The 14173-nt window shown below is 59.4% G+C and overlaps 1 non-coding gene across 1 annotated transcript; it reads left to right on the plus strand.

Moving 5' to 3' along the window:
• Positions 1 to 12220: 12220 nt before the first annotated feature.
• LOC131863594 (5S ribosomal RNA) lies at positions 12221 to 12340 on the plus strand. Its single transcript, XR_009362494.1, has one exon. It is a non-coding gene; the product is annotated as a 5S ribosomal RNA (ribosomal RNA).
• The last annotated feature ends 1833 nt before the right edge of the window (positions 12341 to 14173 follow it).

Here is a 14173-nt window from a genome sequence, read left to right on the forward strand (position 1 = left end):
ACGTGCAAAGCGGTCGCACACCGGGTAAGGGAGTGAGAGCCCCAAACATAGCTGGGCGAGGCGCTCACTCCGCTCTTTAATATCTCGTTAATACCGCCAAGGAAATGGCACAAGCACACACACACAAGCATCCTCGGAAGAGGACAGTTCGAGTGACAGGTCAAATCCAAGAGTTCCGAAGACTACCTCCAGGAACAATCGGGAACAAGACCGATTACAAGTCGTCGAGTCTGTTACTGGGCGAACACGAGATGCGCACAGGAAATCGATCAGCCCTCACAATGGCCCAAGGCCAGAGATCGGACTGCTACGATTTACCCCAACAATCATCGTGCCACTCTTCGCAGAGAGGTGATAGACGCCAACGAGCCCGCGCATAGCAATCGAGGTGTAAAAAGGGCGTTGAAGGCAGGAAGCCTGGACGAAAGAGGCTACGAGGTCACCTCGAAGCGGTCTAAGAATCGGGCGCACTTGGGGCGACTACCAGTGCCAACCCCTTATCCCGCGGTGCGTCCGACACACAGAAATTTCCAAGGCGGCCAAGGAGCCTCCCCGCATAGCAATCGGGGTGTGAGGTTACGGATGCAGCATTGATAGCAATCGAGGTGTGAGGCGAAGGATGCAGAAGTGAGAGCCGAGGGATGTAGCAGAGATAGCAATCGGGGTGTGTGATGCAGAAGAGATAGCAATCGAGGTGTGCGGTGGGAAGGGCCCAGCAGCCAGAATGCATGAAGCGACGGATGAAGCAGTGATGACAACCGGGCTGTGAGGAGAGGAGGGATGCAGCCAAGAAAGCAATCAGGGCTCGAGGCAAGGGATGCATCAAGGATAGCAATCATGTTGTGAGGCGAGATTCCAAAGGCTAAACGTGAGAGGCTGCAGGGTCGACTCAGAGAGGTCTATGCATGTGAGAGGCTGAAAGCAAGGTCGACTCGGAGCGGTCTATGCATCGGGCGCGCTTGGGGCGACTACCAGTGCCAACCCCTTATCCCGCGACGCGTCCGACAAAGAGAACGTTCCAAGGCGGCAGAGGAGGTTACCAGCCGAAGGATGCAGTAGCAATAACAGGTATAGTTCCGCGGCGGCCGAGAAGACTCACCGCATAGGAATCGGGATGCGAGGCGAGGGATGCGGCGGGAAGGCCCCGACGGCTAAACGGAAGAGGCTGCAGGGCCGCCTCGGAATGGTCCAAGCATCGGATGCGATTGGGACGACTACCAGTGCCAACCCCTTATCCCGCGATGCGTCCGATACACAGATAGTTCCAAGGCGGCCGAGGAGCCTCACCGCATATCAATCGGGGTGCGAGGCGAGGGATGGGGCGGGAAGGCCCCAACGGCTAGACGGAAGAGGCTTCAGGGCCACCTCGGAATGGTCCAAGCATCGGACGCGCTTGGGGCGACTGCCAGTGCCAACCCCTTATCCCGCGATGCGTCCGATACACAGATGGTTCCAAGGCGGCCGAGGAGCCTCACCGCATAGCAATCGGGGGTGCGAGGCGAGGGATGGGGCGGGAAGGCCCCAACGGCTAGACGGAAGAGGCTTCAGGGCCGCCTAGGAATGGTCCAAGCATCGGACACGCTTGGGGCGACTACCAGTGACAGCCCCCTATCCCGCGATGCGTCCGATACGAAGATGGTTCCAAGGCGGCCGAGGAGCCTCACCGCATAGCAATCGGGGTGCGAGGTGGGGGATGCGGCGAGATGGCCCCAACGGCTAGACGGAAGAGGCCACAGGGCCGCGTCGGAATAGTCCAAGCATCGGACGCGCTTGGGGCGACTACCAGTGACAACCCCTTATCCCGCGATGCGTCCGATACGAAGATAGTTCCAAGGCGGCCGAGGAGCCTCACCGCATAGCAATCGGGGTGCGAGGTGGGGGATGCGGCGAGATGGCCCCAACGGCTAGACGGAAGAGGCTGCAGGGCCGCCTCGGAATAGTCCAAGCATCGGACGCGCTTGGGGCCACTACCAGTGACAACCCCTTATCCCGCGATGCGTCCGATACGAAGATAGTTCCAAGGCGGCCGAAGAGCCTCACCGCATAGCAATCGGGGTGCGAGGTGGGGGATGCGGCGAGATGGCCCCAACGGCTAGACGGAAGAGGCCACAGGGCCGCCTCGGAATAGTCCAAGCATCGGACGCGCTTGGGGCGACTACCAGTGACAACCCCTTATCCCGCGATGCGTCCGATACGAAGATAGTTCCCAGGCGGCCGAGGAGCCTCACCGCATAGCAATCGGGGTGCGAGGCGAGGGATGCGGCGAGATGGCCCCAAAGGCTAGACGGAAGAGGCTGCAGGGCTGCCTCGGAATAGTCCAAGCATCGGACGCGCTTGGGGCGACTACCACTGCCAACCCCTTATCCCGCGATGCGTCCGATACACAGATAGTTCCGAGGCGGCCGAGGAGGTGGGGGATGCAGCGAGATGGCCCCAACGGCTAGACGGAAGAGGCTGCAGGGCCGCCTCGGAATAGTCCAAGCATCGGACGCGCTTGGGGCGACTACCAGTGACAACCCCTTATCCCGCGATGCGTCCGATACACAGATAGTTCCGAGGCGGCCAAGGAGCCTCACCGCATAGCAATCGTGGTGCGAGGTGGGGGATGCGGCGAGATGGCCCCAACGGCTAGACGGAAGAGGCTGCAGGGCCGCCTCGGAATGGTCCAAGCATCGGATGCGCTTGGGGCGACTACCACTGCCAACCCCTTATCCCGCGATGCGTCCGATACACAGATAGTTCCAAGGCGGCCGAGGAGCCTCACAGCATAGCAATCAGGGTGCGAGGCGAGGGATGCGGCGAGAAAGCCCCAACGGCTAGAGGGAAGAGGCTTCAGGTCCGCCTCGGAATGGTCCAAGCATCGGACGCGCTTGGGGCGACTACCAGTGACAACCCCTTATCCCGCGACGCGTCCGATACACAGATAGTTCCAAGGCGGCCGAGGAGCCTCACCGCATAGCAATCGGGGTGCGAGGCGAGGGATGCGGCGAGAAGGACCCAACGGCTACACGGAAGAGGCTTCGGGGCCGCCTCGGAATGGTCCAAGCATCGGACGCGCTTGGGGCGACTACCAGTGACAACCCCTTATCCCGCGACGCGTCCGATACACAGATAGTTCCAAGGCGGCCGAGGAGCCTCACCGCATAGCAATCGGGGTGCGAGGCGAGGGATGCGGCGAGAAGGACCCAACGGCTAGACGGAAGAGGCTTCGGGGCCGCCTCGGAATGGTCCAAGCATCGGACGCGCTTGGGGCGACTACCAGTGACAACCCCTTATCCCGCGACGCGTCCGATACACAGATAGTTCCAAGGCGGCCGAGGAGCCTCACCGCATAGCAATCGGGGTGCGAGGCGAGGGATGCGGCGAGAAGGACCCAACGGCTAGACGGAAGAGGCTTCGGGTCCGCCTCGGAATGGTCCAAGCATCGGACGCGCTTGGGGCGACTACCAGTGACAACCCCTTATCCCGCGACGCGTCCGATACACAGATAGTTCCAAGGCGGCCGAGGAGCCTCACCGCATAGCAATCGGGGTGCGAGGCGAGGGATGCGGCGAGAAGGACCCAACGGCTAGACGGAAGAGGCTTCGGGTCCGCCTCGGAATGGTCCAAGCATCGGACGCGCTTGGGGCGACTACCAGTGACAACCCCTTATCCCGCGACGCGTCCGATACACAGATAGTTCCAAGGCGGCCGAGGAGCCTCACCGCATAGCAATCGGGGTGCGAGGCGAGGGATGCGGCGAGAAGGACCCAACGGCTAGACGGAAGAGGCTTCGGGTCCGCCTCGGAATGGTCCAAGCATCGGACGCGCTTGGGGCGACTACCAGTGACAACCCCTTATCCCGCGACGCGTCCGATACACAGATAGTTCCGAGGCGGCCGAGGAGCCTCACCGCATAGCAATCGGGGTGCGAGGCGAAGGATGCGGCGAGAAGGACCCAACGGCTAGACGGAAGAGGCTTCGGGTCCGCCTCGGAATGGTCCAAGCATCGGACGCGCTTGGGGCGACTACCAGTGACAACCCCTTATCCCGCGACGCGTCCGATACACAGATAGTTCCAAGGCGGCCGAGGAGCCTCACCGCATAGCAATCGGGGTGCGAGGCGAGGGATGCGGCGAGAAGGACCCAACGGCTAGACGGAAGAGGCTTCAGGGCCGCCTCGGAATGGTCCAAGCATCGAACGCGCTTGGGGCGACTACCAGTGACAACCCCTTATCCCGCGACGCGTCCGATACACAGATAGTTCCGAGGCGGCCGAGGAGCCTCACCGCATAGCAATCGGGGTGCGAGGCGAGGGATGCGGCGAGAAGGACCCAACGGCTAGACGGAAGAGGCTTCAGGGCCGCCTCGGAATGGTCCAAGCATCGGACGCGCTTGGGGCGACTACCAGTGACAACCCCTTATCCCGCGACGCGTCCGATACACAGATAGTTCCGAGGCGGCCGAGGAGCCTCACCGCATAGCAATCGGGGTGCGAGGCGAGGGATGCGGCGAGAAGGACCCAACGGCTAGACGGAAGAGGCTTCAGGGCCGCCTCGGAATGGTCCAAGCATCGGACGCGCTTGGGGCGACTACCAATGACAACCCCTTATCCCGCGACGCGTCCGATACACAGATAGTTCCGAGGCGGCCGAGGAGCCTCACCGCATAGCAATCGGGGTGCGAGGCGAGGGATGCGGCGAGAAGGACCCAACGGCTAGACGGAAGAGGCTTCAGGGCCGCCTCGGAATGGTCCAAGCATCGGACGCGCTTGGGGCGACTACCAGTGACAACCCCTTATCCCGCGACGCGTCCGATACACAGATAGTTCCGAGGCGGCCGAGGAGCCTCACCGCATAGCAATCGGGGTGCGAGGCGAGGGATGCGGCGAGAAGGACCCAACGGCTAGACGGAAGAGGCTTCAGGGCCGCCTCGGAATGGTCCAAGCATCGGACGCGCTTGGGGCGACTACCGTTGCCAACCCCTTATCCCGCGATGCGTCTGATACACAGATAGTTCCGAGGCGGCCGAGGAGCCTCACCGCATAGCAATCGGGTTGCGAGGCAGATTATTGGGAAGGGAACCCCCTGGGATGCGGCTCAAGCAGTGCCCAAAGGGACTGGAATGCGGAATCACATCGAGAGACCCAAATGCTATACGAGGGCTCAAATCGAATTATCGATTTGGCCACGACATGGACGCATCGGAACGACTACCTTTGCCGAACCACTCGCAATTGCATCCATACCGAAACCAATAGACATTTCCGTTAGAGCCCTCGCATAGCATTCGGGAATCTCGCATGCCCCTCTAAATCGACCAATGCTGGCGCTCAATGAAAATCCGAGCGCTACCACCGTTCGAGCGCCAGCATTGGTCGAGTTAGAGGGGCACGGGGGAGAATGCTCCAGTCAACACCTCCCCTATATAAGTTATTTGTCCGATTCTCGCACAACCGTAGTCTGCCTCGTCGAATCAAACAACGGTCCCAGATTCCGACTTCCGTTCCGTAGAGACCCAAAAGCTAGATGGAGGCTCGCAAGAAAGAGAGTCGGCGCATAGCAATCGGGTTTCTCGAACGTTTAGGGACCGAGCTCACTTGCGGATAGGGCAAAATCCGCCAAGCAACCCAAAAGCTAGACGGGGGCTCGAATCGAATCGCCTAGGCGGCCACAACAACGACGTGTTGGATCGACTACCAGTGCCAAACCATTCAGCAAGACTAGTCTGTGTCGAGGCCGGATAGAGATTCTCAGAGAGCGCCCGCATAGCATTTAGGAGACCTGCCGCGTCCCTCACACTCGACAAATGGTGGTGCACGTTTATAAATCCGAGCGATCCCAACCCTTTCAAGCACCAACATCGGTCGAGATAGAGGGGCACGGAGGGGGCTGCGTGAGACAACACAGTCCCCTATATAAGTTATTTGTCCGATTCTCACACATCCGAAGAATGGTCATCAAATCGGACAACAGCCCAAACTTCCGACTTCCGTCCCAGAAAGCCCAAGAGCTATCTAAAACGTTCATGGCCGGAACTCGATCGCGGCTATACCAGTCCGCCAAGCAACCCAAAAGCTAGACTGGAGCTCTAGTCGAATCACCTCTGTGGCCATTGCAAGGACGTGTTGGAGCGACTACCATTGCCGAACCATTCCGCAGGTCGAGTCCATACCAAGGCCGCATAGAGATTCACGATGAGCTCCTGCATAGCAATCAGGAGACTTGCCGTGTCCATCACAATCGATAAATCCTGGTGCAAGATTTTTGCATCCGAGCGCTCCAACCAGTCGAGCACCAGCATCAATCGACATAAACGGGCACGGGGGGAGGATGCTCGAGAACACTACCTCCCCTATATAAGTTATTTGTCCGATTCTCAAGCAGCCGAAGTCTGGTCATCGAATCGGGTCAAAGACCACAACTTCCGACTTTACCCACAATGCAAGTCATCGAATCGAACATCGGCCCCCGAGTCGGACTCCATGCGTATGTCAGGTCATCGGACCCAAATTCCGCCTTCCTGCGCATGGCGGGCCATCAATATCAACTCGGTCATCGGACCCAAACTCCGCCTTTTTGCGTATGGCACGCCTTCAAATCGGTCATCGGACCCAAATTCCGCCTTCCTGTGCATGGCGGGCCATCAACATCAACTCGGTCATCGGACCCAAATTCCGCCTTTCTGCGCATGGCACGCCATCAACTCGGTCATCGGACCCAAATTCCGCCTTCCTGCGCATGGCAGGTCATCGGACACAAATTCAGACCTCGCCAATATGCCTACGTATCGAATCGGTCATCGGACCCAACTTCCGACTTCATCCATACTGTAGGGTCTTTGAGGTTGGCGCGGTGCGCTCAACCCAGGGAGTCGACCCATCGAAGCATACACCTCCCCTATATAAGCTATTTGTCCGATTCCCACACCTGTGTAGTTTGCACCTCTGACCAGGACATCGACCCCAACTTCCGAACTCGACTGCAACGACGGCACCAGCGCCTTGGTGCGCACCTTGCGACGCACAGTCCCAACATTCGCCTTCCTGCACATGGCAGGTCATCGGACCCAAATTCCGACCTCGCGAGTATGCCTACATATCGAATCGGTCATCGGACCCAACTTCCGACTTCATCCATACCGTAGGGTCTTTGAGGTTGGCGCGGTGCGCTCAACCCGGGGAGTCGACCCAACGAAGCATACACCTCCCCTATATAAGCTATTTGTCCGATTCCCACACCTGTGTAGTTTGCACCTCCGATCAAGACATCGACCCCAACTTCCGAACTCGCCTCCAACGACCGAACCAGCGCCTTGGTGCGCACCTTGCAACGCACAGTGCCAACATTCGCCTTCCTGCACGTGGCAGGTCATCGGACCCAAATTCCGACCTCGCGAGTATGCCTACATATCGAATCGGTCATCGGACCCAACTTCCGACTTCATCCATACCGTAGGGTCTTTGAGGTTGGCGCGGTGCGCTCAACCCGGGGAGTCGACCCAACGAAGCATACACCTCCCCTATATAAGCTATTTGTCCGATTCCCACACCTGTGTAGCTTGCACCTCCGATCAGGACATCGACCCCAACTTCCGAACTCGACTAAAAAGACCGCACCAGCGCCTTGGTGTGCACCTTGCAACGCACAGTGTCAACATTCGCCTTCCTGCACATGGCAGGTCATCGGACCCAAATTCCGACCTCATGAGCATACCTACTAATCGAATCGGTCATCGGACCCAACTTCCGACTTCATCCATACCGTAGGGTCTTTGAGGTTGGCGCGGTGCGCTCAACCTGGGGAGTCGACCCATCGAAGCATACACCTCCCCTATATAAGCTATTTGTCCGATTCCGACACCTGTGTAGTTTGCACCTCCGCTCAGGACATCGACCCCAACTTCCGAACTCGCCTGCAACGACCGAACCAGCGCCTTGGTGCGCACCAAAAGTGCGCACTTTTGGAGGGCACTTTTCTGCGCTCCAAAGGTGCGCACTTTTGGAGGGCACTTTTTGGAGGGCACTTTTCTGCGCTCCAAAGGTGCGCACTTTTGGAGGGCACTTTTTGGAGGGCACTTTTCTGCGCTCCAAAGGTGCGCACTTTTGGAGGGCACTTTTTGGAGGGCACTTTTCTGCGCTCCAAAGGTGCGCACTTTTGGAGGGCACTTTTTGGAGGGCACTTTTCTGCGCTCCAAAGGTGCGCACTTTTGGAGGGCACTTTTTGGAGGGCACTTTTCTGCGCTCCAAAGGTGCGCACTTTTGGAGGGCACTTTTTGGAGGGCACTTTTCTGCGCTCCAAAGGTGCGCACTTTTGGAGGGCACTTTTTGGAGGGCACTTTTCTGCGCTCCAAAGGTGCGCACTTTTGGAGGGCACTTTTTGGAGGGCACTTTTCTGCGCTCCAAAGGTGCGCACTTTTGGAGGGCACTTTTTGGAGGGCACTTTTCTGCGCTCCAAAGGTGCGCACTTTTGGAGGGCACTTTTGTGCACTCCAAAGGTGCGCACTTTTGGAGGGCACTTTTCCTGTGCTCCAAAGGTGCACACCTAGGTGAGCACCTTCGACCACACCTTGTAGCACACCAAACTCTGACTTTCGACTTCATCCGCAATGCAGGGTCTTTGAGGTTGGCGCAATGCGCACAACCAGGGGAGTCGACCCATCAAACCCAACACCTCCCCTATATAAGCTATTTGTCTGATTCTCATACATGCGTAGCCTGCAGGAGCAATTAGGACATCGACCCCAACTTTCGGCTTCTAAACGAAAACAAGGTCTTTGAGGTTGGTGTAATGCGAACAACTAGGGGAGTCAACCCATCAAACCCAACACCTCCCCTATATAAGCTATTTGTCTGATTCTCATACATGTGTAGTCTACAGGAGCAATTAGGACATCGACCCCAACTTTTGACTTCTTAACGAAAACAAGGTCTTTGAGGTTGACGTAATGCGCACAACCAGGGGAGTCGACCCATCAAACCCAACACCTCCCCTATATAAGCTATTTGTCCGATTCTCATACATGTGTAGCCTGCAGGAGCCATTAGGACATTGACCCCAACTTTTGACTTCTTAACGAAAACAAGGTCTTTGAGGTTGGCGTAATGCGCACAACCAAGGGAGTTGACCCATCAAACCCAACACCTCCCCTATATAAGCTATTTGTCTGATTCTCATACATGTGTAGCCTGCAACAACGATTAGGACATCCACCCCAACTTCTGAATTCGTCTGCGTTGACCGCACCAAAGGTGCACGCCTTGGTGCTCACCAAAATCCGACTTCCGACTTCTTCTGCTATGCGGGGTCTTTGAGGTTGGCGCAGTGCGCACAACCAGGGGAGTCAACCCACCGAATGCAACACCTCCCCTATATAAGCTATTTGTCTGATTCTCATACATGCGTAGACTGCAGCAATGATTAGGACATCCACCCCAACTTTTGACTTCTTAAACAAGACAGGGTCTTTGAAGTTGGTGCAGTGCACACAACCAGGGGAGTCGACCCATCAAACGCAACACCTCCCCTATATAAAGCTATTTGTCCGATTCTCATACGTGTAGTCTGCAGCAGCGATTAGGACATCGACCCCAACTTCCGAATTCGTTTGCATTGACCGCACCAAAGGTGCACGCCTTGGTGTGCACCCTGGAGTGCACTTTGGTGCTCACCTCGGTGCACACTTTGGTGTGCACCTCGGTGTGCACCAAAGGTGCGCACCTTGGAGCGCACCAAAGGTGTACACTTTGGAGCGCACCACATAGGGTCTTTGAGAGGTTGGCGCAGTGCGCACACCAAGGTGGGTGTTGAGGTGCGTGCCGAGGTGGGTGGGTGCTAGGGTGCGCTCCATGGTGGGTGCCAGGGTGGGTGCGTGCTAGGGTGGATTCCAAAGAGGGTCATAGGGTGGGTGCCAAGGTGGGTTGGTGATATAGTGGGTTCAAAGGTGGGTACTAGGGTGGGTTCCAAGGTGGGTCACAAGTTGGGTGCCAGGATGCGTGGGTGTTAGGTTGGGTGCCAAGGTGGGCTCCTGCGTGGGTGGGTGCTAGGGTGGGTTTCAAGGTGGACGCGAGGGCGGGTGCCAAGGTGGGTAACAAGTTGGGTGTTAGGATGGGTGAGTGCTAGAGTGGGTGCCAAGGTGGGTGGGTGCTAAGGTGGATGCCAAGGTGGTTCACAGGGTGGGTGGGTTCTAGGGTGAGTTCCAAGGTGGGTCACAGGTTCAGTGCTAGGGTGGGTGTCAAGGCGGGTGTCGAGGTGCCTGGGTGCTAGGGTGTGGATGCCAATGTGGGTCATAGGGTGGGTACTAGGGTGGGCTGCAATGTGGGTGCCAAGGTGGGTAACATGCTCGGTGGGTTCTAAATTGGGTGCCAGGGTGGGTGTGCACCCACCTTGCCCGAGGTGGGTGCCAAGGTGCCAGTGTGGGTGGGTGCTAAGGTGGATGCCAAGGTGGGTGAGAAGGTGGGTGATAGGTTGAGTGGTAGGATGGGTGGGTGCCAAGATGGGTCACAGGGTGGGTGCAAGGGTGGGTAGGTGCTAGGGTTGGTGTCAGGGTGGGTGGGTGCTAGGTTGGGTTCCAAGGTGGGTGCGAGGGTGAGTGTCAAGGTGGGTCACAGGTTAGGTGCTAGGATGGGTGAGTGCTAGGGTGCAAAGGTGCCAGGGTGGGTGCTAGGATGGGTCGATGCTAGGGTGAGTGGCAAGGTGGGTCCACAAGTGTCAAGGTGGGTGCCGAGGTGGGTGCCAAGTCGGCGACTGCTATGGTGGATGCCAAGGTGGGTCACGGGGTGGGTGCCAAGTTGCTAGGTTGGGTTCCAAGGTGGGTGCCAACGTGGGTGCTAGGGTGCGTGGGTTAAAGGGTGTGTCACAACGTGGGTGCCAGGATGGGTGCGCACCCACACTGGCCAAGACGGGTGCGGGTGCAAGGTTGGGTTCCAAGCCCGGTCACAGGCTGGGTGCTAGGATGGGTGGGTGCCAAGGTGGGCACCAGGGTGGGTGCACCCACCCTGGCCAAGGTGGGTCACGGGGTGGGTCCTAGGGTGGGTAACGGGGTGGGTACTAAGGTGCGTGCCAAGGTGGGTCATAGGGTGGGTGCCAAGGTGGGCACCAGGGTGGGTGTGCACCAACCCTAGCCAGGGTAGGTCACGGGGTGGTTGTCGGGGTGGGCGTCAAGGAGCCAAGGTGGGTGGCAAGTAGCCAAGTTGCGTGCCAAGGTGGGTGTCGGGGTGGGTGCCAAGGATCCAAGGTGGGTGCCAAGGAACCAAGGTGGGTGTCTGGGTGGGTGCCGAGGTGGGAGCCAGGGTGGGTCCCAAGGTGAGTGCAAAGGTGGGTGCCAGGGTCAAGGTGAGTGCCAATGTGGGTTCCAAGGTGCCAGGGTCAGGGTGAGTGCCAATGTGGGTTCAAAGGTGCTAAGTTGGGTGCGAGGTTGGGTGCGAGGGTGGGTGGGTGCCAAGGTGTGCTAGGTGGAAGCCCGGGTGGGTCGGCATCCCATGGGTGTCGAGTTGGGTGCCTGATGGGTGCTTCTTGTCAAGTTTTAGTCGTCGGGACTCATTTCGAGCCTTAGAGGTCGTTTCTTGTCCGGTTGCCCTGTCTTCGACCTGGGAACCCAATTTTGGTCCTCGGGTCCCATTTTTTTTTGTCTCGCATCCCACTTTTGGCCTGTGGCCTTTTCGGGGTCGATTCTCGTTTTGGGCATCAGAGCATGTTTCTTCTCCTAAAACCCAATATTTGTTTATTAAGTCTCGGAACACATTTTTGTTCTCGTGGACCCATCATGGGTCTTGGAACGCATTTGTGGTCCTTGGGTCCCATTTTGCATCCCGAAACTTGTGTTTTGGTGCTTGATCCCTATTTTGGGCCACCTTGCACCAAGTGCGCACCCGGGGCAAACCGAGCGCCTTGGTGCACCGGGGCAAGATCGAGACGTGCACCCGAGGCGCCGCCGAACATGCACCAAGGTGCACTCGGCCCACATGTGAGCGCAGGTCGTTGCGCCCGAGGTGGTGTGTGGGCACCGCGTTGCAGACGGGACACTGCACGCACACGACGCCCCCTCCAGGTGCACGCACGTAGGCCGGGCCGGGTGCACACCCGACGCCCTAGCAAGGTGCGCGCACCCGGGCAGGGCTCACACTTGGCGAACGGGGCGCACTCGCGAGGGAGGGTGGTGCACCTCGACGGGGGTGGGTGGCCGGGGTGGATTCGCACGTGGGTCGCGGTTTGCTAAGTACACACTGCGACAAGCTCATAACGGGTGCGATCATACCAGCATTAGTGCACCGGATCCCATCAGAACTCCGCAGTTAAGCGCGCCTTGGGCCGGAGTAGTACTGGGATGGGTGACCTCCCGGGAAGTCCCGGTGTTGCACCTTTTTTAGTTTTCGCCGGCGTCGCAATGCTATTTGAATAAACCTTTTGCCCGTTTTGCGTTCTCGTCGGGGCCGGGCCGGGCCGGGGGTGCGCTGCCCGCACTACCGCGCGCGCTGGGGGCGACACCGATGCGCGCACCCGAGGGCGCCCCGAGCACACAGGCCACGGTGCAACCCGGGCGTTGTGCGCGCACCCCGGTGCGCCCGAGGTGCTGCGCGCGCACCCCAGGTGAAATCGGTGTGCACCTCGGCCAGTGCGCGCGTCGGTCGAGTCGCGCACGTTGGCCAAGGTGCACGGTGATGTTTCTTACTCTAAGGTTCCGCACCAGACGCCCGGGACAGGTGAGCGAAGCTGGGCGGGGCCGGGTGCGCGGCCGGGGCAGGTGCACGCAGCTGGAGAGAGCTTTGAGCACACTTCGGAGCGCACCAATGATGCGCTCCATTCAAAAGTTTCCTGAAAAGGCAAAAAAAGTTGAGATTATAGAATTTCCCACTTGAGAGATTGTAAAAAAAAAAAATTTAAAATGAAGGAAACGCGGGTGCCAAGGTGTGCGCAGCCCAGCCAAGGTGTGCGCACCAAGGCGCCCACCCTGGCGAAGGTGCACGCAAGGTGCGCACCCGAGGCAAACCGGACAATTAACCCAACTTTCGACTTCGCGCGCACCTTGGAGCGCACTTCGGAGCGCTCCTTGGTGCGCACCAATCTGGGCACCTCGGAGTGCCACCATGGCGCCCACCAAGGTGCGCACCCGGGGCAAAACCGAGCTCCGACTTCGTGCGCACCTTGGAGCGCACGAAAGGTGCGCACCATGGCGCCCACCAAGGTGCGCAGCCCAGCCAAGGCGTGCGCCATCAAGGTGCGCACCCTGGCGAAGGTGCGCACCCGGGCAAACCGGAGCTCCGACTTCGTGCGCACCTTGGAGCGCACAAAAGGTGCGCAACCCAGCCAAGGTGTGCGCACCCCGGTCAACCGAGCTCCGAATCGTGCGCACCAGAGGTGCACGCCATCGTGCGCACCTTGGAGCACACTTCGGAGCCCTCCTTGGTGCGCGCCGATGTTGCGCACCTCGGAGCGCACCCGGGGAAAACAATGCAATTAACCCGACTTCGACTTCGTGGGCACCTCGGAGCGCTCTCGGGTTCGCACCTCGGAGCACACCGAGGTGCGCACCTTTGATGCGCTGCCTTCACCAATTTCCAGAAAAGGCAAGAAAACATTGAGAAGGTGGTGCGCACCGAGGTGCCCACCCTGGCGAAGGTGCACGCGAGGTGCGCACCCGGGGGCAAACCGGGCTCCGGACTTCGTGCACGCCGCACCTTGGAGCACACTTCGGAGCGCTCCTTGGTGCGCACCAGGGCGCGCAACCCAGCCGAGGTGCCCACCCCCGGCGAAGGTGCACGCGAGGTGCGCACCCGGGAGGCAAACCGGGCTCCGACCTTCGTGCACGCCATGGTGCCCACCCGCGGCGAAGGTGCACGCGAGGTGCGCACCCGGGGCAAACCGGGCTCCGACTTCGTGCACGCCGCACCTTGGAGCACACTTCGGAGCGCTCCTTGGTGCGCACCATGGTGCCCCACCAGGGGCGCGCAACCCCCGCCGAAGGTGCACGCGAGGTGCGCACCCGGGGCAAACCGGGCTCCGACTTCGTGCACGCCGCACCTTGGAGCACACTTCGGAGCGCTCCTTGGTGCGCACCATGGTGCCCACCAGGGCGCGCAACCCCGCCGAAGGTGCACGCGAGGTGCGCACACCGGGGCAAACCGGGCTCCGACTTCGTGCACGCCATGGTGCGCACCGCGGCGAAGGTGCGCACCCGGGGCAAACCGGGCTCCGAC

This window comes from Cryptomeria japonica, unplaced genomic scaffold (assembly GCF_030272615.1).
Source record: "Cryptomeria japonica unplaced genomic scaffold, Sugi_1.0 HiC_scaffold_65, whole genome shotgun sequence".
NCBI lineage: Eukaryota > Viridiplantae > Streptophyta > Pinopsida > Cupressales > Cupressaceae > Cryptomeria > Cryptomeria japonica.